The 22,974-nt window shown below is 37.6% G+C and overlaps 1 protein-coding gene and 1 long non-coding RNA gene across 3 annotated transcripts in view; both read left to right on the top strand.

Annotated features, from left to right (window-relative positions):
• SDHAF3 (succinate dehydrogenase complex assembly factor 3) overlaps positions 1–22,974 on the top strand; it is a 43,145-nt gene that overhangs the window by 7,472 nt on the left and 12,699 nt on the right.
• On the top strand, positions 1,593–21,650 carry LOC128148175 (uncharacterized). Of its 2 annotated transcripts, none has more exons than XR_008237202.1 (4): positions 1,593–1,736; positions 1,928–1,999; positions 19,487–19,533; positions 20,645–21,650. It is a non-coding gene; the product is annotated as an uncharacterized LOC128148175 (long non-coding RNA). The 2 variants fall into 2 exon arrangements; XR_008237203.1 differs by lacking the exons at positions 1,593–1,736; positions 1,928–1,999 and adding exons at positions 14,324–14,447; positions 14,617–14,750 and having other exon boundaries at positions 20,649–21,650.

Below are 22,974 nucleotides of genomic sequence, written 5' to 3'. Positions count from 1 at the left end.
TATACATAATAGTACATAATTCTCAGGGCCTCTAGAGTTTTTTGAGTTAGAGCTGTAATGATCAGGGATCCATTATTTTGGCAGTGTGCATTCAGATCCCTGAGTACTCTTTGAATCTAACAGTTTATCTTATTTGCTGCAAATTAGCCTGATACTGCTTTTTCAGTGTTCCTTGACAGCCATTTCAAAAAGTTTAACTTGGTACAGGTTACAGAAAGAAAATCTATGTCTTAAAAAGTTGTCTTTAAGTTGTATGTGTGCAAGTATGAGTCTTGTTAGATTTCTTGTTTCCTCTTAGACTTAAAAAAAAAAAAGAAAAAAAAAAGAGGAGGAGATAGGTATTCTGATTGCTTTGCCCCTATCCTGATGTTCCAGCACTGTCTATTTTTATTATTTAAAGTATTTTACAGTAGAATTTAGAGAACCTTTAGAGAAGGTTAGGTTTTCAGATGAAGATAATATCGAGGTAACTAATCCACAAATCTTTTGAACTTTGTTGTATTTTAAGACAATGTTGTGGGTAAGACAGACAAACAGTATGAATTGGAATTGCAAATTTATAAGGATTGTATTTTATAGACACCTTCCTTCTAGCATTTGTTTGGTACTTGTGTGAATATTGTCAGCTTGTAGTGTTTTGTAAGCATGGTAGGTTTTACTATGTTTTCAGTGCATTTCCACTGTCAACACTATAAACACTGCCAACTTTCCACAAGTGCTGTCAAGTACCATATTTTGTAATTACTGCAATAATATTATGAGTGCTGTAATTGCGCATACTGTATAGATGTGCTTTTCTGTCCTGTGTAGACACAAAATTGGTATTTTCTGTGAGTTAAAATGGAATCTGGAGCACATCTGAATAATTGTTTCAGAATTTTTTTTTTCTTCTTTCAGCATAATGTGAGGTGTCCGCACAAGTAGCGTTATACAAATTGGAGGATTTTTAAAGCCCCAGATGTGTGTATCACATCAGAATATAGAGCTGTACTTAGGACACGCTGATGTGTTTGGACCTATTAAGGGATGAAGGCTTTTTTTATACAGTTCACTTATATTAAAGTCAATCAAAAACTTTTTCTGCAGGAAGCTGAACCTCAGATTTTGACTTCATAATCTTGTATTTAGTAGCATCTTTATCAATCTTCATGTTGTTTTAGCTGTCTTTCATAATGCCAAGGGCTTTGGCTGTTTTAATGCTGAAGCTGACTATCTATAACCATACATCTTCTAATTGATATACTGCTGTTTATGCAGCTTGCTCCTGGGAATACAATGAGCAGAAAATTTCTGCTGAAATACTTTTATTTCTGTGTCTCAAAGCTGCTAATTTCAAACTGCATTTTTTGAAGGATATGATTTGGAAAACATATTTAATCATAGTGTCTGAAAAAATGTTTGAATTTATAGGTTTTTAAAGGTCATTTCTAGAAGTAATGTTAATGAGATATTTCTAATGAAATGTTCATTATACTAAAAGTAAGTTAGAAGTGATACTAGAAGTAGAGTTACTGGGTGTTGGTTTTTAGGCTTAGTGATATGTGGGGAGCTTGGGTCCTGTTAATATGCTCCTTTTTTGTTGTTTCAGGAATATTAGTGAGAGACAGAGCAGACTGAGGCAAAAGAGATCATGATGCACTTCTTTTCCCCTGCAGTAACTAGCCAAATCTGTAGAATACCTTCTAAATTGATCTTGCACACATCTTTCAAGACCGGCTAGCAACTGATCTTAAAATGTAGGTGCATATTCCCTTGCTCCATGGGAATTCCTGAATGATGTAAAATTGATACACTACTTTTATGCTATTTTATACTATTTTTTTTTTCTTCCTGAACTATTCTGTTCCATAATTTAGAGGAAATTAACAGATCATTAGGTCACTGGAATATTCTTTTTTTTCCTTTTCTTTTTCTGAATCTGAACCAGAAGCAGCCTGGTGGAAGGGTTTGAACTTGAGTCCCCATCAGCATCGTTTCTTTGGAGATGCCATGACTGAAGGTATTGAATTGTGTTGGTAGTATTGATATATACATGGAATGAACCAGAGCACTTGGTTTATTTTCTGAGGACCACCAAGTACCATTTATCTGATAATCAGTTTCTTGCTTTTTATGATTGCATAGCGGAAGCATGTGGTCTTTGTAATTGAATTGAGTTTGTAAGCTGTTTGATGTATATGCAATCTGTATTGAGGGAAGAATTCACATTACATTAGCAACCTTTGAAACTTCATCACCTTCTAACTGAAGTCTGTAATGCCCTCGTGTGTAGTCCGATAACTGATTTCTGACTTGATAAATGAAAAGTATCCTTCATAAGATTGCAGTTTTTGAAGTGTACACATGATGGCAGCAAATACTTAGATTGAGAAGGCTTGTTCCTGTACTAGAAACAGGTAGGCTATTGAATTTTCTAATATAAACTAGAATTTTCACAGATTCAATTCATGTTAAATTATTTATTAAAATACATATTGAGATTTGTTAACGCACTGCTGCAGATTTTGAGAAGGCTTTTTAATTCAGAAACTTTACCATGGTTTCTACCTGGTTTAGCCATAATATTTTCATAATGTGCTTTCTAGTTTTGATTTGCATTGGGGTAGTTTGCTACCCAGGTAGTGAAATGCGGCAGCTACCCCAATAGTTTGCAGTGTTTAGCATGGCTACACTTTGATACTGTAGCAGGGGAAAGGGCACCTACAACACTCTGTTTTCCCTCGAAGTGTTGTCCTGGCATATCTGGTTCCCCAATAGTGCTGAAGTTTGCTTTTCTGAAGCCCATTTTTGTTTTTCTCTATTGGAGAAATATATCTGATCTCTCTGCAAAGAGATATCGTGTATTCCTCTTTCACGCTTCCTTTTTTAGAGTGCTGATCTCTCATTTTGTGATGCTTTTTACTCAAATTGCTTTTAACAATTGGATTTGTAGATGGGTCAAACCTGCGATGGAGAACCAGCCTAAGATAAACACCCTGCACTAGCCTCGACGATATTTAAAAAATCAAAAAAATATCCTAATCACATTCTAGGAACTTTATAGATTGCCAGCGTATGACTCTACATTTTTCAACAGATACTGGCATGGTAAAAGTCCCTTTTTCCCTGCATTTGGAAAGTTCTTGGAGTTCTTCAAAGTCTTTTTCTCATAGTCTTGTGATTAAATGGTCCAACATGATAGCTTTGCTTCGTTCACTTATCTTCAGGCTTTTCTCTGGCACATTTATCAGCTTAAATACTTTCTTCTTCCTGTACTCCTTTTTAGACATACCGTATAGTATTTTATTCTTTATTTTTCCCCATTGCAGTCTTTCTTCCCGAGTTCTCATCTTGTAATCTAGATCAGTAATGTAAATTTTCCAGCAAGTGTTCTTTGCCCAATGAAATACCCGTAGTACCTCCACCAATGATTGTGTCTAGGCTGCGTATTGGACTCTGCACTGAGGCGTGCAACTCCCTGGTTTTCACCTGTAGGCTTCTAATGTCGTGGGGCTGGAAGGGGGTTGGGAAGTGCTGTGACCAGATCATCAGTGGAGCTATGAGGACACCAGGCTGAGTCTTTCCGTGAGCATGGCTTGTGTTTGCTAATGGTGGCCTCCCTTAATTTCTAAAAGTCTACCAGTTGGATGATTGTTGATATTTCAAATCAACATTGGGTGATGGTAGTTGGATAACCAGCTGGTTCTTTAGCCGCAGATCTGATGTCAGATGTCATATATTGTGACATACATGACATAAAAGCACACCTTTGCTTGCTACTGTGCTATCAGGAAGGGAGATAATTATCACAGTAGCTTTCTGGTCTGGTTTCATTCGACTAACCTGGCAGCTGAGAAGAGTCATTACAAAATTCTGATCAGCCATGCTAATCCCCAGTAGAGCATGCCCAGAGGAGATGGAGCCTTGGTATGTAGATAAAAAACTGTTTTTCAAAATTGTATTTTATTTATTTTATTGTTTTCATAAGGGGTCTATTGAGTTTTAAAGTGATTATATTTTTGGAAGCATACAGTAATAGCCCAATATGCATGGTTTTTTCACCAAAAGAAAAACTTTATTGTTAATAATGCCACATTTTAGATGCTCTTGCAAAGTACATTGGTATTGCATGATGCTGTTGAGTACAAAGTTTTCTTTAAAAATGAAAATAAATATAGTATAAAACTGTATTTATTCCTACTTTCATTTCTGGACATGGGTGAAACATTTAAACTGAATTTCCTTCTGTTTTTTCTGTCCCTTCCAAGACCAATATGGTGTGTGTCAGCCATCCACCATGATATTTTAGGCCAAAAAGCTATAGTTTGTTACAGTTACAGGAACTATGGCTTATAAGAATAGCACCTCGTGGAAAGGGTAGGTCAGCTTTAGGCTGTGGTACAAGCAGGTTGCTTTAAAATTAAGGATATTCTGGTTCATGTTGAAGTGACTTGTTCTGTGTGTGTACTTCATTTACAGTAGTTTAAATTTGATGTAATGCTTAGAACTAATTTTAAGGTGTACAGCTAATCATGATATTCTGTTGCTTTCTGGGTCTCTTGAATTTTTAAATTCAGTTGATTGTTTGCAGTGAAGCATGCTAGCAAGCTTTTTAACATCCATTACAGTGAGTCATTGTAAGAATTTATTTAAGAGATCCATGATGTGAAGAGTTTTAATCAAATAACAAACATATATTATGTCTTTAGTGGTTTACAAAGATGAGATCTTGTATAGCTGTCGGGTTTTTTTTCACTAGTTCTGCTGCTGATTGACTAGTGAAAAGAAATTTCATAGGCAGAGCTAGCAATGTCATTCTGGTTCATGGGCAATTCGGTACCATCACTATAACTGAAAGGAGTTACATTGTTAAGAAAAACATCATCATCCTATCAGTCAAGAAGCAAGTGAAAGTTGCTTTGTGAATACTATGAACTCTGATTTTTTTCCTTTTTTTTCTTTCTTTTTTTAAAATTTTATTTTATTGGTGAATCTGATTTTTGCAGAGTGCCTGTCTGCCAGCAGATGCGTCTCCTCAGCAGCAGACTAGTTTTCCAAACTTGACCGGAAAGAGGAAAATAGTTGTGGTAGACCTTTGTTTTTAGAAACACTGATGGCAGTTTGCCTGGGATTGTCTTTGTTTTCCTTGATAAGAACAACCTATGCTATAAACAATTAAATATTTGTATTTTACAATGGAGCTGTTTTGAAGTTTTGTTTCCTGCTGATGCATTAAACCCCAGGGCTGGAAAAATGGCAGTACATAGAGTAAGATGCCTTTGTTCTTCAAAGTTTTGTGTGGAGCAGTATTTTAGTTGAATAGAGGATGACCCAGAAATCTTTTAGGACTCAGGAAGCTTCATTATGGAAGGATTTTGGGTGGTGGAAAGGTGTCTGTATTGGGATTGCTGAAGAGGTGTAATGAGGAGGATGACTTACAAGCCCAAGTCTCAATGACTTGCAATAGGACAAATCCTTATAAAACCTTTAGGTATATTGAAAAACACCTGGCCAAGTTGTAAGTGCACCTGCCAAGAAAGAACTAGGAAGCTGCGCAGTGAAAATATACAAGGGAATCCTGGGCAAGAATATTATGTTGTTTGTCTTTTCTAAATTTTGGAAAGACATTATCCTGTGATTAGATGTCCGGGGACATGAATAATGGCATATTGCTATCTCCAAACTTTAAACAACCATCTTTTTAACATCTGATGTTTTGGATGTGGGCGAGGCCTGTCTTGGCCTCTGTAGACATCTGCACTAGAAGACTATTTTGATAATTGGTAAATATGGTTGGACCAGCAGACCCTGGACTGAGGTGATGGATGCTGTCTTTCCAGCCCTGACACCTTCCGTCTGTATGGATCCAGTCTGCCAGTAATGGAAGGCTTCCTGGTATGGCTAACGATCCACCTGTGTGTGTTGTTGTAAAGGGTTTAGTTTTATTTTCCAGGTAAGAAAAGATCTGTTTGGGTCAGGTGCCCTGGCTGTGTCCTGTGCCAACTTCTTGTGCCATGGCTGGGCATGAGAAGCTGAAAAATCCTTGACTTTAGCCTAAACACTACTGAGCAACAACTGAAAACATCAGCGTTATCAACATTCTTCGCATACTGAACTCAAAACATAGCACTGTACCAGCTACTAGGAAGACAGTTAACTCTATCCCAGCTGAAACCAGGACAATATTCCACCCCCCACTTTAAAAATAATGCGGACCACTTTCTTGTTCCTGGTGGGAAACCTGTGATGATCTGGGATGCCATTTGAACCCTGGAGAACTAACTGTGAAAAAAGCCATCTCTGCCAGTATCATTGCATTCCTGCATGTTTCCTGGGAAAGGTCTCCTTTAAATTGTAGTTTGGGTTCTACTAGAAATGCAGCCCAAGAACCTGCAGGATTGGAGCAGACCGTGTGTCAGTTTAGACATGGCCCATGCCCGTTTGCTGCTGTCTGGTCCTTGCTGCTGGTTTTAGAATATTGATAGCTCTTGATTTTCCGGAGAGGCTGTAATTGTAAGATGAAAATGTTTTGGTTTGCTTTGTTTCTTAAAATTTAACTTTCTGTGTCTGAGATGTTTCAAAACTAGGATGTTTTAATTATCTTAAGTGTATGTTTTTCCAGTGGTAAAGATTAATTTCTGTGGTCATTTATATTCAACTTACTCGCATGGAAAAATATAAAGGGATGCTTAAAAATGTTTCAGTCCAGTAGAGAATAGCAAAACAATTAAAATGGAAAGATGAAGGTGGAAGGTCAGCATTGACAACTACAGGTTCTTCTCCTGAGTGTATATTGTCTGATTCCAGATAAATAGATATTAAGCTGTTTTGTAAGAAATGGGGAAACATGGAAATAGTGTTTCTGAACTATTCTGAGTGATGTGTTCATCAAGCAGCAAAGGTTTGCTGTGTATTGAAACTCACATCCTAAAATAGGATTTAACTAATGAATTGGTCAAAAGAGGAATGTCACCATTAACTTTTTGAACAAACTCATGATCATAGAGTGATATTTAGTGTGTGTCTAGCTTGAAAACATATTTGAGAATTTTTTATCAGTATTTGTTTAATAATTACCAATAACCTGTTTTCGTAAAGGGTAATATGGAATTGTTCAGGGTTCTGGACCTTGCTTTTTATATTCATCAACTCTTCCTAGGAAATTTTGTATTCTGCATTTTGTTTTATTCGCATCATTTTCAGGAAAAATTTTTCTGACTTCATTTGGCATTACAACAAACTTGCTTCTCTTAAGGATGTTTTCTGTAGCGTTGACTAGTATCAACTATCCAGCGTTAACAGGTGTTTCACAAACTGAATTTTCTAGACATTTAACTACTTCTAACCCTTCAGGATTGTTTTTCTTTGTGTATATGTGTATATATAGATATGCACTATACATACATGGTGTATTTCAGGGGTTTGGCACCATCTACTTCATTGAGTATTTAACAGTTTCGACCTGCAGCAAAGCATGTTGAAATCATAAGATGATTTCAGTGGGTTCTTCTGAAATTGCTCCTGTGCTGGGCAGTCTTCTCAATGGACAGTAGCAATGTAGTGCTGCCTCCTGTAGGCATGTGGTTGAGTCATGGCCACCTAATTGGTAGAATGAGTCACAAAAAATTGGAAAATTTTCCTTTTTTTTTCCTGAGTTCATGTTGGCAGAATTGTCTATCATTGATAAGGTTGGTAAGTCTTTTAGGTTGGAAGGCGGCCAGTTCAGTGGTGATGCCAGTAAAGGGGCAGTGAGTGAAATCTGAAGGAGCAAAATGAAGTGTAACAAGATGTTGGCTGTCTGGATTATGGAATAGTTCCTGAAGGAAACAGAGATCTGTATGAAGGGCTTTTAGGTTAGTAAGAAGGAAAACAATCTTGAAATTGCTGTACTTTTAGTATAAAGTATGTTGGACAAAATAATCAGCATTCCAACACGCTGCAGTTTGTAACACTGTTGGCTGAAACAGAGGCAGAAGTCTGAAGGGGGTCTGTTAAATGCTTTATTGTTTTCTTGCTGTTTCGTTTTGACTTTGCTAAATTGACATACATTGAACTTTCAAACTCTGTTATTGAAAGTATGCTTGATATTGCAGTGACTGGCCTTTTTGAAGACCACTGGGTACTTTTTGCAATTTACTCTATTGTTGCCGAAATCCGGAATAAAACTCCTTAACAGCAATGAGAAGTTAAGAAGCAGGCACTCCTTTATTGCAGCGCTGGGCACACGGGGGATCGCTCCACCTATCGTGTGCACCTGTCTTGTCTAACGATACAGTTAAATACACACCTGTTATACATACTCATTAAGTTTCTGGGAAATGTTATACATAATCATCAACTTTCCAGTAAATCATTAGCGTATGTATATGTCTCTTCACGCAGGCGCAGCAAAGGTCTCTGGTGGTCTTCAGAAGCCCTCTGGTGGTCTTTCATAGTCTTCCTCACTTGTCCGCTTCTTGACCTCCTTTAGCTGATTCTGCGCAGTATGATTCTCATCACTATCTATATTAGTTTGCATAAAAATGTATACTATGTTCTCTTTTGAAATCCAACCTTTTCAATGATTGGTCTTTCAGTTTGTTATCAAAATGGGAAAGGTAGGGAGTTTCCAAGAAGCAAATCTTCTTGGCTTCTTAAAAGAAAATATAAGCCAACGATAATCAGCTAAAAGTACAGTACTGCACATTCTTTAAGTTCTTTATCTACTATAGTTACACACCACAACTCTATATTCCTAATATTTCAGCTGTAATCAGATTTGATTTCTTTTAAAATGTAACACTATGGACAATGACCTTGAGGAATTTTGGTGCTGTATTGTCATTGATACTTGGAAGGTATTTCTTCTGTTAATAAAATAAACACGTACAACAGAATATGAGAAATACTTAGTACTAATGTTTTGGTTTTTTTACTAAGTGGAGTTGAAAATTTGCAAATAGAAGACAACTTTGTATCTTGCTTAAGGAGGTAAAATACTTTTTTTTGTTGTATTCAGTACAGCACAGTTTTAGACAGTAACTTTTATCTAAACTACTCATAAGTATTGCATATATATGAGACAGAAAACTAGATACACAAGGAAAGACAGGGAAAATAGAAAAAAGAAAATAGTGGATTTTTTTTAATTGGAAGTGAGTTGGGGCATTGCTGTACAATAGTAAGGAGGAAGATAGTAAGTATTAACCCACCAATCTCTCGCTGTTGCTTACCTCACTAGCAGGTGTGGAGAACTTGCTGCAGGTGAGGTTCCTTTCAGCTCTTTTACTGAAGTATGAAGGTGAAGTCATTCACGTATCAGAGTATTTGGTTAGGAGAAAGGAGTCTGAATTTTGTAATTGAAGGACTCAAGCATTTACCTGTTCGCAGGTAAACCTTTGTATTCTGCTTGGTAACATATTGCTAAATCCCGTCCCTTTCAGACGATGTACTCTGCCACCCAGAGTACTCACAGGCTGAGTGAAAAGGTTTTGGAAAAAACTATCCCAATACAAAACCTGCACATCACAGAGGAGATTCTAAGCCAAAAAACCAAGCAGTGTGTGAAATAAGCATTTAACTCGGGAATACACCTCTTGCAGAGCACGGTGGGATCTGTTAGTTTGACTGTTTGGCCCCAGCACTGCCAGGCTGAAGCTGTGTCTGTACTGCTGAATTGATGTGCCTGGGGCTGCTTTGCAGCTGGCAGTGGAACAGCCCATGTCCATGCTGTTAAACTCTTATCCTGCAGAGCAGGGTGGCCACATCCAAACTGCCTGCTGGGAGCAGTCCCCGATCTGTGCCAGCTCTCCGGCTGGGTCTGGGAGTTGTTTGGGAGAAAGCTAGTTATCCTTAATCAAAACCTGTGCCAGGGCCTGTGGCGCCAAGCTCCCAGGGTGGGTGGTTGAGGTCTGGTACCTTCTCAAAGCGTTCCCTGGCACTGTTTTAAGTCATTACTGCAGGCAGAGCTCTGACTTCTCTGCTGTCAAGTGCAAGTGCTGCTTTTTTTCTGGATTCTTTCTCTCTTGTGTTATCAGATTCTCATCAACTGTTAGATTTATCTAACTTTCTCCAAATCAAGAGTCGTCATCTCTGGAACCTGTGTGCAGATCTGAGCTGTTCTAAGAAACAAGTTCTGAACTCTCTAGTGCTATTCTGTTGCTGGTCTGGTAAAATAAGGGGAGGCTCTCTAGGCCTTTATGACATTGCATGTCAAAGCTGGGCGCTATGCCTGTACAGCAGCAATTGTGAATGTTCTGCTCTGAATAGGTGGAAAATATATTCCTGGAAAGAAAAGAAAGCAAAAAAAAAAACCCCCTTGCTGTCTTTCTAGCCAGGAGGGATTGCCAGACATGTGTCTTGTTACTCTGCATCCTAGATATGAAAAATGTTATTTGAAAACTATTTCTTTAAGATCTCATTTCTGCTTCAGTTCAGTGAGAGCATTCACTGGTATTAACACTTAAAGTGAGTGTCAGCTGTCATTCATACTTGCTCTTTGCATTGATAAGGCAAGTAAGCACACTTTTTCATCATTCCGTGTCGCATCCCAAAGTTGGAGTGACTCAGGTTCGTGTATTTCCTTTGTCAGAATTAAGGTGAAACGACTCCAGGGGAGTTCAAACAACAATCAACATTTATTCAACCTAGCTAACCTTGCCCAAGTACAAGTGAACTTCTCAATATGAACCTTGCAACATGTTGTTAAGCTGCTGTTTGAGAAGAGAAGGGAGGTGTAGAAAAAGAAATGGAAAAAGGAACATGAAATGTATCAGAAGGGAGCCCTCCTGTTGACTCACGAGGCTCAGAGCAGACCCCCTTGCTTTCTGGACTCCTTCTCAAAGAGGAGTCCAGGGGCGGCTAGATCCACTCCTAGTCTCAGACTTGGTCAACGGTTTATGTTTAAAAGGATGAGGTGTAGGGACTGTGGAAAAGAGAGAAGGAAAAGAGGGAGAGAGAGAAGGAAAGAAAGAGAGAAGAAAAGGGTTTCACCAGTCCTGGGTCCAGTGTTGGTCCAGCCAGTGTAGAGATCCAGTTCCGGAGGGCGCGCGCTGAGAACTTGTTGTCCCTTCTTTTATAGTGTGTTAGTCGATGGTCTTGACATGCGCAGTTCCCATTCCTGGGGTTCTCTGGAATCGGTCAGTGAGCTTTGCGGGCGGGCGTTCATTGCGGAGTTGCCTCTCTTTTTCTGCTGGCATGACCACTTAAGATAGAAGCACAGTCCCATCCCCCATGGGGCCTCCTCCTCCAGGCGCATACACTGTACTCCTTCTCCTGGTCACTTAAGATAAGGAATTGTGGCTTTGGAGAAGTGCAGTCCCACCCTCCGTGGTGCCCTCTCCTCCGGCCACGTTGTCCTGTTCACAAAACTCCAGCATTTTTACAGAGGCCGTTTTCTCCACCAAAGTTCTTAACGAATGTTTGAGACATTGACTATAATTTGTCAGACCATCACATTCCCTTTTACTGACCACCTTCTGAAATGTCATGGGCCAAGTTTAAACTCTCATCGGCCACAGAAGATGAGGCTATGACATTGTGAAGTTCATTGTGTGCAGTGCCTGTAAAAGAGTGTTGTATGGTTGAAGAGCAGCCCGAAGAATCCCCGTTAAACTTGTTTGGGTAATGATGGGTGTAGAGAACTCCCAAGTTCCCTGGAAAAACTAGAGCTACTGTCATCTTACCCAATATGTCAAGGACAAGTAGACAGAAAATACACTTTGTTTCTCTTTGGGTAATGCCAGTTTGTGGATTAGGGCATTTCTAGTTTATGCTTTGTTGTTGTTGCTGAGCCTATTTGGTGAACTGATATCTTTAAGATGTATTGCATGTAAATTTTGATCACATACTTTTTGGGTGCTATTGCATAATGTGTATTGTGTTTCAAGTGGAAAGGAGGTTTTGTTCTTTTCACTTGCATATTGTACAAATAAAGCTTCAATGACTGTTTGATTTAGTGAGGAAAATAATAAATGCAGTCTGTGTTTCTTTTCTGAGAAATAGCTGCCAATGAAGTTTTGTGTTTGTTATGAAAGAATAGGATGGAAACTAGCTTATGCATGCATTCAGTAAAAGCTTGTGTCCTGATACAGTTTGAATAAATCAGCTGATTATTGAACGATGATAATATTCTATTACTAATCTCTTAAGTATGTGAACTTGTCTGTCTTAGTGAAATTTGTAGTTGGTTTAGTTGTTTTTATACATTTGCCTTGGGGGGACAAAAGAGCTGTTTGTTATATAGTACAAATATACTACAAATATACAAAAATATATTCAGTACTGGAACATTTAAAAAAAAAATCTTAAATCTGGTAATCCTCAAAATATAATGTCAGCACTTGTCAGTAAACTGAGATTTGTATTTTAAATATTTTTTTACTTAGGGATAGTCATTAAAATATAACTTGGACTAACCTTAGCTTTTTAATGAGCAGAGTAATAAAGCAGAGGTAGCCTGGAGGACCTTGGTTTGAGGGACCTCTGGAGCCCCCTACTCAGAGCAGGGCCATCTTAGATCAGGTTGCTTGGGGCCTCATCTGGTCACAAATCCTTGTGATTTTTGCTGTTTGGTGTAAAGCATGTGGAGAAAAGATTCGACTTACAGTATAGTTTTCAGATGTTAGCTGAGAAAATTCCCAAAGCAAAACTAATTACAATGATAAAAGTCAGAAAGTCGTAATTTAAATCAGCATTCACAACTAAATGGTACTGAAGTACAAGTGCTGAGTACTCTGAAAGTACGTGATCACTGACACACATTGGTATCCTTTGCCATATATCTAATCACTTGTTTTCAATCCAAGAGTAATATGTCCTGAAGAATTGAAAATCATGCTGTGTTGGGTTTTGCCTAATAATTTGTTTAGTTTATACATAACTCTAACTATGTAGGTGTGATGTTGGCTGTGTGTTTACATTTCAACAATGTTTAGTGTGCTTTAGTTTAGTTTATCTGATGTTACATTGAGACGCAAGTCAGCCATATAAATTACATATGTGGCTGAAATGAGGGTTAATGTGCTAGACAGTATGAAGTGTAACTGTGATGGAAAGACTTTTATGGCAATTAGCAAGGGATTGGAAACCGGTATTACTGGTGTGAATGGTGTCTACATCATTATTAATTTTTATTTTTATTTTTTTTTAATAGATTTGTGCACTTATTTGCACAAATACATACTTTTAATGCATGGTAACAAGTAAAGGTAGGAATAAATTAAGCGTATGAGCTTGTGCAGCTTTTTCTCTTGAAAATCAGTTCTATGGTATCCAAAAGACTTAGTTCCAGTCTTTCATGGCATTACAATTTTAGGATGCATTAGCTGAATTGGTATCTAACAGTGCTTCACTTGAATTTATTTAGTAGTCTAGCAGAAAGCATGCAACAGTGTGTAACGGATTTAATTGCAGTGTGAATGAGCACTTTGAATTTGTTTTATTTGGCTTTGTCTTTTTTGTCACCTTCAGATGTTCAACTCTGTTGTGTGAGATGAAGTTCTCGTGACCCCTTGTACTATTTAGCATATCCTATTTGTTGATTAAGGCTTTTGGTACAGTGATGCTTCTATCACTGGCAAGTTACCAAGTTACTTGCCAAAGGTTTTCTTTTTCCCAAGTAATGGGACTTTTTTGTTTGTTTTCATTTGTGATTAGATTGCTTTTAGGCAGCGTTTTTGAGGGAAGATAGGATCCTAAAGATATTTCAAATAGGTATGATAATTTTGACAGCAATTGTGGCAGAACTTACCCAGGGAAATTCTCCACCCACCTGAGGAAATAAAGCATTACTAAGCTGGGTTCTAAAAAGGAAGATGTTTCGCAAAGGTGTTATTTGTAAAATCACTGCTATACTGAATATAGCAAGCAGTTCAGTGAAGATGAGGAGATCTGTTGTATTTTTTGCATAAATAAATACAGTAGAATACAAATGATCCCATTGCTTCCCCCTCCCTATTGGTGTACAGTCTTCTTTTTAGTGTTTTCCTCTTAAGAAATTAAAAATTAATGTTAAAATGTTATGTTTTGACATAGAGAAGATAGGTTATATTTTGTGCTGGTTTTCTAGGGCAGCAGTCAATAGTAAAGGCTAGTCCTGCACTATAACAGCAAGTGGACTTTATGGTTGAATTTACTGTAGTGCACGTGCCTGTGGGTCAGAGATCCACAGGGAGCTGGGGTGAGCTGGGAAGTGTAATATGGTCAGGACACCAAAGCGATGCCTGGCCATGGCCATGGCCCTGGGACCAGCCCGTGCAGATGCTTTCAATGTCTAGCCCATAGGGACAGTTCAGCGAGCAGCCCACAAGTGGGTTTTGGTGTAAACAACTGTTTATTCTAGTCTACCCATCTTTTCTGTGACAGAAATGGGGCACGTGCGGGTAGAGGAACCCTCACAATCTGATGCGTTCCTGGGCAGGGCCTGCGCTCGGAGCTGTGACCTGCTGCATCTGCGTGCTGTGCTCACCTGCTGCATCTTCATGATACTGGTGAGCGGGAGGCATTTCCACTACCTCACTAAACAGATTTAGTTTGACTAGTCTAAACTCTCCCTTGGACTGGTGGCTTCATAAATGCAATGGGATTGATGTTACTTGGAGGATTATTTTCGCCCCCTTTGCTGCCCTCCCCCATTTAGCAAGCATGGGTTTTTTTCAGAGGCACATGAAACATTCTGCAGGACAGCAAAGCATGTTGTTATTCATCTCCCTCTTAAGACTGAAATAAACCCCTGCTCATGAAGACCCCATAATTTACCATCAGTGTGGTTCAAGGGGAAGCATTGCTGGGTGGTAGGTGATGCAAATGTTATTCAAGATTATTCTGCTGGTGTCTTCAGGCAACTTATTTGAGAGTTTTTTCCTGTTTACTTCTTGGCCTAACTCTATAGTGAATCCTGTGACTAAATTAAAAAGCAGAGTAGCTTAATTGGGAGTTTACCTTAAATAGCTAGCTCTAAAAGCCATCTTGCAGAGTGGAGAGCGAGCCAAGAAGTCATCCTGATTCTCATGTAACTGCCTGCTTGCAGGCAGAGGTACACAAGACTTTCTTTTCCGTATTTTCTTGGCTAGCAAGCAAAATTCATTGATGTATAAACAACTAAAAAATAATTAAAGTTTTTATTGTTCATATAGCATTGCATTGCTTTAAACAAGTCCAGAGTAATTTTAAAGCCATGCAAATGTAAGTTGAGATAATTCCTTAATGTTGAAAAGTCTTGAAACACAAATGAAACCTCTTGAATAGTTTTAGGATTCTCTGACTGGTAGAAACCTTGAGGTAACCTATTTATTCGCATCATCAATGGATGGCAAGCAGAGATTTTTCTAGAACTTATTATCTAGTCAGTTTGAAAACTCATCCTGATCACATATAATAGAAAAAGGACTTGTTTCTTAATACAGTATAAACAAACAGTTCAGCAGTTTGACATTGATGATAATGATAAAAGTATCATTGTATTAGTGTGGAGAGAGCATCTGAGTGGATGCAGATGTACCATACCAAAACGATTAAATGGTACCACTTAACTCAGAGCAGAAGTAGTTTATCTCAGGGGTTTTTGACATAGAAGTAGAGCTAATATGCTACTCTTTCCATTCTTGATATGTTCTCTACAAGCAGGCTGCTTCTGCTCCAAATGATAATGCTTTGCCTGGAGCTGAAGACCATGGTACTTGGCCGTGAAAGCACCTGGGAGGCTGGCAGCCAGAACACAGAGCTAAGCTGGCTTGACCACTCTTAACGTGGTGCATTTGTGTTTCTGAAAGGTTGCCTTGGTATTTTCCTGGCTCTGGTGTTTTCGCATTGTTTTTAAGATGCTTTCCTTTAAATTATTGAGGTAAATTAACTTCTATTCCAGTTCAACATGTGTTTTTGCTTGGAACAGGACAGCCTGTGGTTGCACAGAGAAAAAAGAGAGGTTCTAGGTGGGTGAGAATTTTAGGAATAAGTAGGCAGTCTGGATTTTTGTTGCAAAAGCTTAAGTTTTTGTTAACTGAGTGTTCATTTCAAAATGAAGTACACACAACTCTAAGCTATTTGACTTACTTGATTTCCATCGCTTTATTACTCCCCTACCCTGTTTTCCCTGTCATTTGCTAATTCAAAGAAGACCCCTTTAATAATTGGGAAACCTCCTGCAATATCAGAAACAAAAAAGAAGGAATAGAACAAGATTCAGGTGAGTTAATTTTGAAGTATTTGTTGTATTGAGATTACAGGAGAACGTGTTCAGGCTTGAATTTGATATGTATTCGATCTCCCCAAGAACAGTACAGAGTATTTTATGGAGTTTTTCAGAAGTGCTTTCCAGTTGGGTCTCTATACAGTACTTTATTGAATTTTGAAACTTGTTCAGCAGATCAGTGAATTTTCCTTTTTCCTTTTGTACGCAATCCCTCCAGTCTTCTGTGACAGCCCAGCCCATACTTGCTGTATTGTGACAGATGCTATAAAAATCCTCTTAAATGTCAGAACCATTGGATAAAGCGATAGATAGATAGTGACTTGCAGATGATTACAGAAGTTTGTGGGTTTTTCAGATTTGGGGGCTGTGATGTAGTCAGTAGAGATGCACGCTCCTTTATAGCAGCACTTGAACATACTGATGACAGGTTTGTTTTCTTCAGTTAACTTCTGTGGCTACTTCTGAAGTAGTTCAGAGATTGTGTAAAAATTTGCAAGTTAAAAACCCTTGGTAAGATACATAAATTTGTATGCTTTAGAGTTTTCTGACCTTAAGAAACTGCTAAAAAATTCAACACAATTTTAGAATTACGTTTAGAATGGGAACTTTTAATTTCTCTGACCTTTTTTGTCTGCCCTGTTGTATCAGAAGACTTTCTGGCTGCATATATGTTATATCACAATATTTTAGGAAAACAAAACAGAGTAAGAAACTTTTCTGTTGTAATTTTGAGAGCAGTAAAACTAAAGAAGAAAGAAATGTTGTGATTTGTTCTATTGCTTGGAGGATATGGAAGACCTTTTAAACAATTCGTATTAACAACTTCATTTGTCAGAGGTATGTTTATGTGTATACAAAGTGTATATCTGGTCTAAAACTTGAACATGATTTAGCATCTTTTGCTGCAGCAACAAGAACTTTAAAAATTTGCACTGGGTCTAGCACAGAGACTAATGAGTTAATCTTCTTTGCCTTTTATTAAGTACTATGAGGTACATGTTTATTGTGGTAATAAGCCTTCTTTCCACAGAGTGAATTGACAAATATAAACCAGTATGTTGTTAGTTGCCTTACGGAAAATGTCAGTTACATCAGTATGCATTTATTTTCATAGAGATGCCCTATTGCTGCTATTTAAATCCAAGAAGGACTTTAATTGTAACCAAATGATTGTGGTCAAATACACTGACTTATTTCTATAGAGTAGGACTTTCAAAAGTACTGGACTAAACATCATACTTAGCTAAGTAACGCCCTTATAACAATTCACCTGTATTTCCTAGTGGCAGTATTTTTAAATTTTTGAAATAATAGGAATCCACCTGTATGTAGGCTTTCTTTTATTGATGGCCAGTCTCCTATGTAGTGCTCTATGAAGAGCACACCTCGAAATGTTTGTGTCATGTTGAAGAAGCAGATAGATAAACTTTAATGACTCCTTGCTTGTCTGTTTTAAACGTCTCCACAAGCACCCAGGTAGGGCTTGTCTCTCTCCCCTGTTACTAGAAGGACTTTGGTAAGACTGGCCACGAAAATCAGCCTTTCACTCAGTATTTTCTGTTGCCAAATTAGCTCTGCTAAATTAGTATCCCATGTATTATATTGGAACAGCGAATGTAGAATATGTTCCCTTAAAACTGGGGAAGTTACTGTCTGTTTGTCCTAAGGGATGAATCTGACTTTTAAACTAATGACCTTCTGGTCTGTTTATTAAATATTGCCCATGACTTTTTACTTAATTCATTCAAGTACATTATTCTTCTACAGGTCCATTAAAGTAAAAAATTCAGTGCACCTTCAGCAGAAAGGTTATTTGTGGTGTCAGGGAAATCAATGCAAGATGCCTATTAGTGGATTAAATTTTTGTTTATACTTGAGGTTTTTTCGTTACTGTATTAGTTTAAGGTTTTGGCTCTAATGAGCATATAGGAATGTGAGTAATGGAAAAATAAGAATACTGAGTCTCTTTTGGATATATATGTACACTTGAAATGCTTCATTGGGTATAAATCGAGTAGAAGAACATGTGTGGAAAGTCTTTCAAGTGTCATCATCTGAGATATGTAATCTTTTGCATGTTCTTAGTATCTAGCAGTCTGGAAACTAATGTGGTTGTCTTGGAAACAGGCTTTATTTTCCTTTTGCAAATATCTAGATGTAAAATCATTATCTTCCTTGAAAATCTGGAAGTAATACTTCTGAAAGAAGTAACTGCAAATTTAAGATGCTTGTCCTCTATTTAAAGAATTGATACAGGAGTCTGTAAGTGATGTTTGCATTGTGCGCTTTAATTATAATTGTGTGATTATGTTGTTAAAACAGTCTTTAGGTTTTTTTTAGGTAAAATGCCTGTACTTAGTGTTGATATTTATCTGGGAATTACCTGCAGTGAAGCACTTTGCCAAGATTTCCTAGCTTAATATTTAAATAGAAATATTACAGTATAACCGATGCATTGAAGAAGTTCCTAAAAACGAAGTGATACTATCACTTCCAGTCTTTTCCCTTGCTTTGCTTTAAATTAATAGCATGTGATAAAACCTTGAATATTCTGTGAGATTGTAGCATAATATTTGCCAGACAAAACATCAGTAGTAGACAAAAGTGCACGGGACAGCTTTTTTATCAGCCAAAGAGCTGCCATGCACAGCATAAAATGTCAAAGCAAAATAGAAACTGAGTCAAGAAATAACAGTCTTTCAAATTGCTGAGGATTTATTAGGATTTGTATGAAAATATGAAACAATGTTCTTGAAAGAAGTTTAACTTTTCTGGTCTGTAGCTTATTTGTCCTGTCACAGCCATCTTAGAGATTGGTATTACTAACAGTGTAATTTCATCATAACTTCATGATAATTTTTACAGATGAAGGTGCAAACTGAAGGTCCATGTTTTGTTCTTAAATTGTTAACTATATTAAGTTCTAATGGGGTTTTTAATATATTTCTCTTCAAGTATTTTTGTCTCCAGTACCAATTTAAAAAATTCTCAAATATTGCTAAGTACTTCAGAGAAGAATTTTTTTTTTTTTTTTTTTACTCTTTCATAAAAGAAGTCTTTTTTTTTTCGGTGGAGCTCACACTTTGAATGATAGAACCTATCCAAGGGAAGAGAACCATGACAGGATCTCGTCGAGCCATTGGAACCCATCTGCGTGACCATCTCTTTCATTCTACCTCCCATCAATTCCTCCTGCCCTGTTTCTTGTGCTGCATCTACATTTCAGATTGATCTCTCTTTTCAGAACTTAATTGGTCATTTTATTTTTTCTTAAATGTTGCTTTTCCTTCAAGTATGTTCTGATTTATTTATTTTTTTTTCCCCTTTCTTCTTCCCTAGAACAAGCTCAAGCTTTCTATTTAAGGCCTGAGATGAAGCTTATTAACGTAAGTGGTGAGGATCTTAAAGACTATGGTTGTTATCAGCTGATGCAAAAAGCTTTTAGTGACCTAGATTTTGGCCCTGATGTACAATATTGATGTAAGTATTGTGCATCCAGAAAGAAATAATTAATCACAGCTTGTTTTTCCTCAAATGACAGTAAAGTCATTCTGATGTACTGTAATGCTATTGTGCTCCATTTTGGACTTAATAGCATTTATATATGTTTACCTTGACAGTCAGGCCACAAACTTCCCACTTTCATCTCAAATTATGATCTTACAAGTCTTACATGGAAAAAAGAACATTAAAATAACATGTTATTTAAGCTATAAACAGGAGTTAGTCCTTGAGCTTTTTTTTACATTCCTCTAAATAAATGTCATTTCTTCCAGTTGAACACAGTTTACTAATATTGTTAAAAAAAAGTAGTCCATTTTATACCTTCCTGATCAAATAATAATTCTATGTGCTGATTACTAAGTATTACATAATTATATTCCCTGGCTCCATTTTAGCCAAACAATTTTTCATTCTGTCCTCCCAAACTGCAAACAAGCAAGCAACAAAAAACCCCACAACCCCTTATATGGTAGCAGTTCTGTATAGTTACAGTATGTGCATCATTGTGTTACTGTGATCACTACCCTGAAATTTGGTCGATAGTCATGTATTCTAGCATCCTTCCTGAATCTCCTGTGAAAACATGATATTGTTAAGGTTCTCATGGCTTTTCCTTTCAGATTAACTTTTAGAAAACTTTGAAGTTTTCTGATTGTTCCCATTCTTTATGATCCAGTAACTTTGTCCTGGAGAAATCTGTTTTACCTCTGTGCTTTGTAATTAGAAACAGTGACATGGTCTTTCATCCCTAGAAATTAAAATATACATAATTCAAAGTTTTCTAAGGGTAAAAAGGTACTACAGTTTTTTTGCATCATGTGTTTCACTTCAGGATGTTGTTGAGTCTGACATCAGCAGTGTTAACCAAAGATAAAACAAGCTCCAGGGGAGAGATTATAGATTCATTCAAGGAGAAATGGTATTTTTGTTGCCTTTTGTAATTAAAAAAACACAAACCAAAACAACTAATGAATACTTTCCTTTTACCACAAGAAAGGAATGAAGTTGACTGAAGCCAGTCATCTACAGCCAGTGAGAGAGAGACACGTAGTTGCTTTCGTGGTGATGAGACCCACATCTCTGGAGGACAGCATATCCAGTCATCACATCATGTTTAAGACAGAAGTTTCTCTCTCTGATGCTCAGCACAAAGACAACCTCGATCTCTAGCTTCACTTAGGCTTGTAACTTTTAGATCATTGCATCTAAATTACATCCCATCGCAAGTGCTAGACTATCCCCTTGGCTTGAAATGGCCTCTACAAATCTTTCCATCTAATAATGGACTGAAATACAAAATAGCTTATCCAAACTGCTCTTCACACAACTTGTTTTTAGAACTCCTCATTAATTACAATTGGGTATATTTGTTAGAAAAGGGAGGATTTTATTTCACCTGCATTGTTTTTCTTTGGGGGTAGGAGATATATCCCATAGTGAGATGGGTTCTTCACACTCGTGGTCTTGAAGGGTGCTTGAGGAACCAGTTTGGCCTCTGGCAAACCATGTCATTTTTGTACCATTTGTGATTAAATGAACTCCGTGTGCTGCTCTGCTCTCCCTGTCTTTCCTTCCCTTTCTGGAGTGTCACTGTAGCGGCTGCCTCAGCAGAGGGGCAGGGACAGTGGCTGTGAGTTACCAACTCTGGTTTAGCGCTGCTCTGGGATTTTTTTCCCTTGGGGGATTCCTCAACTGCCCTGTTCTAGAGGTGGTGATGCACAGGGGAAGGACAGGGATCTCGTCCTGGGAGGAATGCAGTTTGCACTGCTGCTGGACTAGAAAACAATACTTTAAAAATTTTATTTTTGTTCTTTAACGTGATCCATTCTTTTAAAAAATTTGTAGGAAAATATGCTTCCCTTTAATTTCCAAGAAGAGTGCTTTTTTTTTTCTTTGAAATAGAGTGAGTAATGTTTCAGCTTTAATAAAAGTAACTCTTTCTGATGTACTTTTTCATTCTTACATATATGTGCTTAAAGTTTCAACTTAGTGTTCTTATGACTGGTCATATAAGCTACTCAGTCTGTTTTTTAAGTGTTTGTGTTTTTATACATAGGTACGTTTCATTCAAAAGTTTACTATTTAATATGTTACATCCTAACTTCTGCTTAGCTGAACCCTTCTATTATTAATGGAAAATATCAAGGATTTCTATAACACGTCCGTGCTGGGAAAATCTTCCTGGTTTTGAAACCAGAAAACTTAGTGTTACTTTGCACGACTCTGCCTCTCTTAGTAGATAATAAGCATTTTGTTGATGGATTCTGTGCTGCGACGTTGGTAATGAAAGAGATGCTAGAACAGAAAACAAGAGATGCTAGAACCTGAAAAACATTGGTTTCTATCATAAATAAGCTTGTCGCTAGTTTTTTATTGTATATGCCTGTTAAATTTATAGCATAACCGTATTTTTATGACAATCATAGAATCATAGAATCATTTTGGTTGGAAAAGACCTTCAAGATCATTGAGTCCAACCATTAACCATGCCCCCTAAACCATGCCCTGGAGTACCCTGTCGACTTGCTTTTTGAATATCTCCAGGGATGGTGACTCAACCACTTCCCTGGGCAGCCCATTCCAATGTTTGACAACCCTCTCAGTAAAAAAAATTTTTCCTAATATCTAACCTAAATCTCCCTTGCCTCAACTTGAGGCCATTTCCTCTTGTCCTATCTCCAGCCAATCAACTTGTTTGTAATGCTTTATTTAACTGGAGCACCATGCTGTTTTAGAGGCCTTACTGTTGCCTCAGAATATGAACATTGTCTGCTGCACTGGAGCTGGAGTGTCTGTGGATGAAACATTTGGCCTCATACCTTTTGGATGCTGGTGTTTTCCAGGGTTACATGTAAAGTCCTATAGCATTTTCAAAAAGAGAATAATCTTTGAGATTTCCTTCTTGTGCTCACACTACAGTCAATAAAAATTTTTTTTTTTTTTGCAAAACCACCCAGCAGTAGCCACTCACACTACATCCTCCAGGCTTTCAGCAGGAGCAGTCTTAAGCCAGTGCTGAATGTTCGTGCAAGTTCCTCTTGGTAAGAGTTGCCTCTGGGTTGCTGTTACACATGTAATGGATGCTCAGGTGATTTAAATGCCAGAAGAGAAAGTTGTTTTTTTTACCTTCTGTCAAGATTTGCAGTAGGAGCTGGACATCTTTATTCCCCAGAGGTCCTCTGCCCTGCTAGGTACCTCAGAGTGAAATTCCCATCTTCATTCTGTTGCCCTTTTCCCAGCAATTACTATTTTAATTTTCCATGTAAGAAACTCTGATAATGTCAGCCATATGTCATTACCTGGTATCATTCAAATACTATTTG

This window comes from Harpia harpyja, chromosome 1 (assembly GCF_026419915.1).
Source record: "Harpia harpyja isolate bHarHar1 chromosome 1, bHarHar1 primary haplotype, whole genome shotgun sequence".
In the NCBI taxonomy this organism is placed as follows: Eukaryota; Metazoa; Chordata; class Aves; order Accipitriformes; family Accipitridae; genus Harpia; species Harpia harpyja.
The sequence above is the reverse complement of the archived record's forward strand: the minus strand, read 5'-3'. Positions and strand labels throughout refer to the sequence as shown.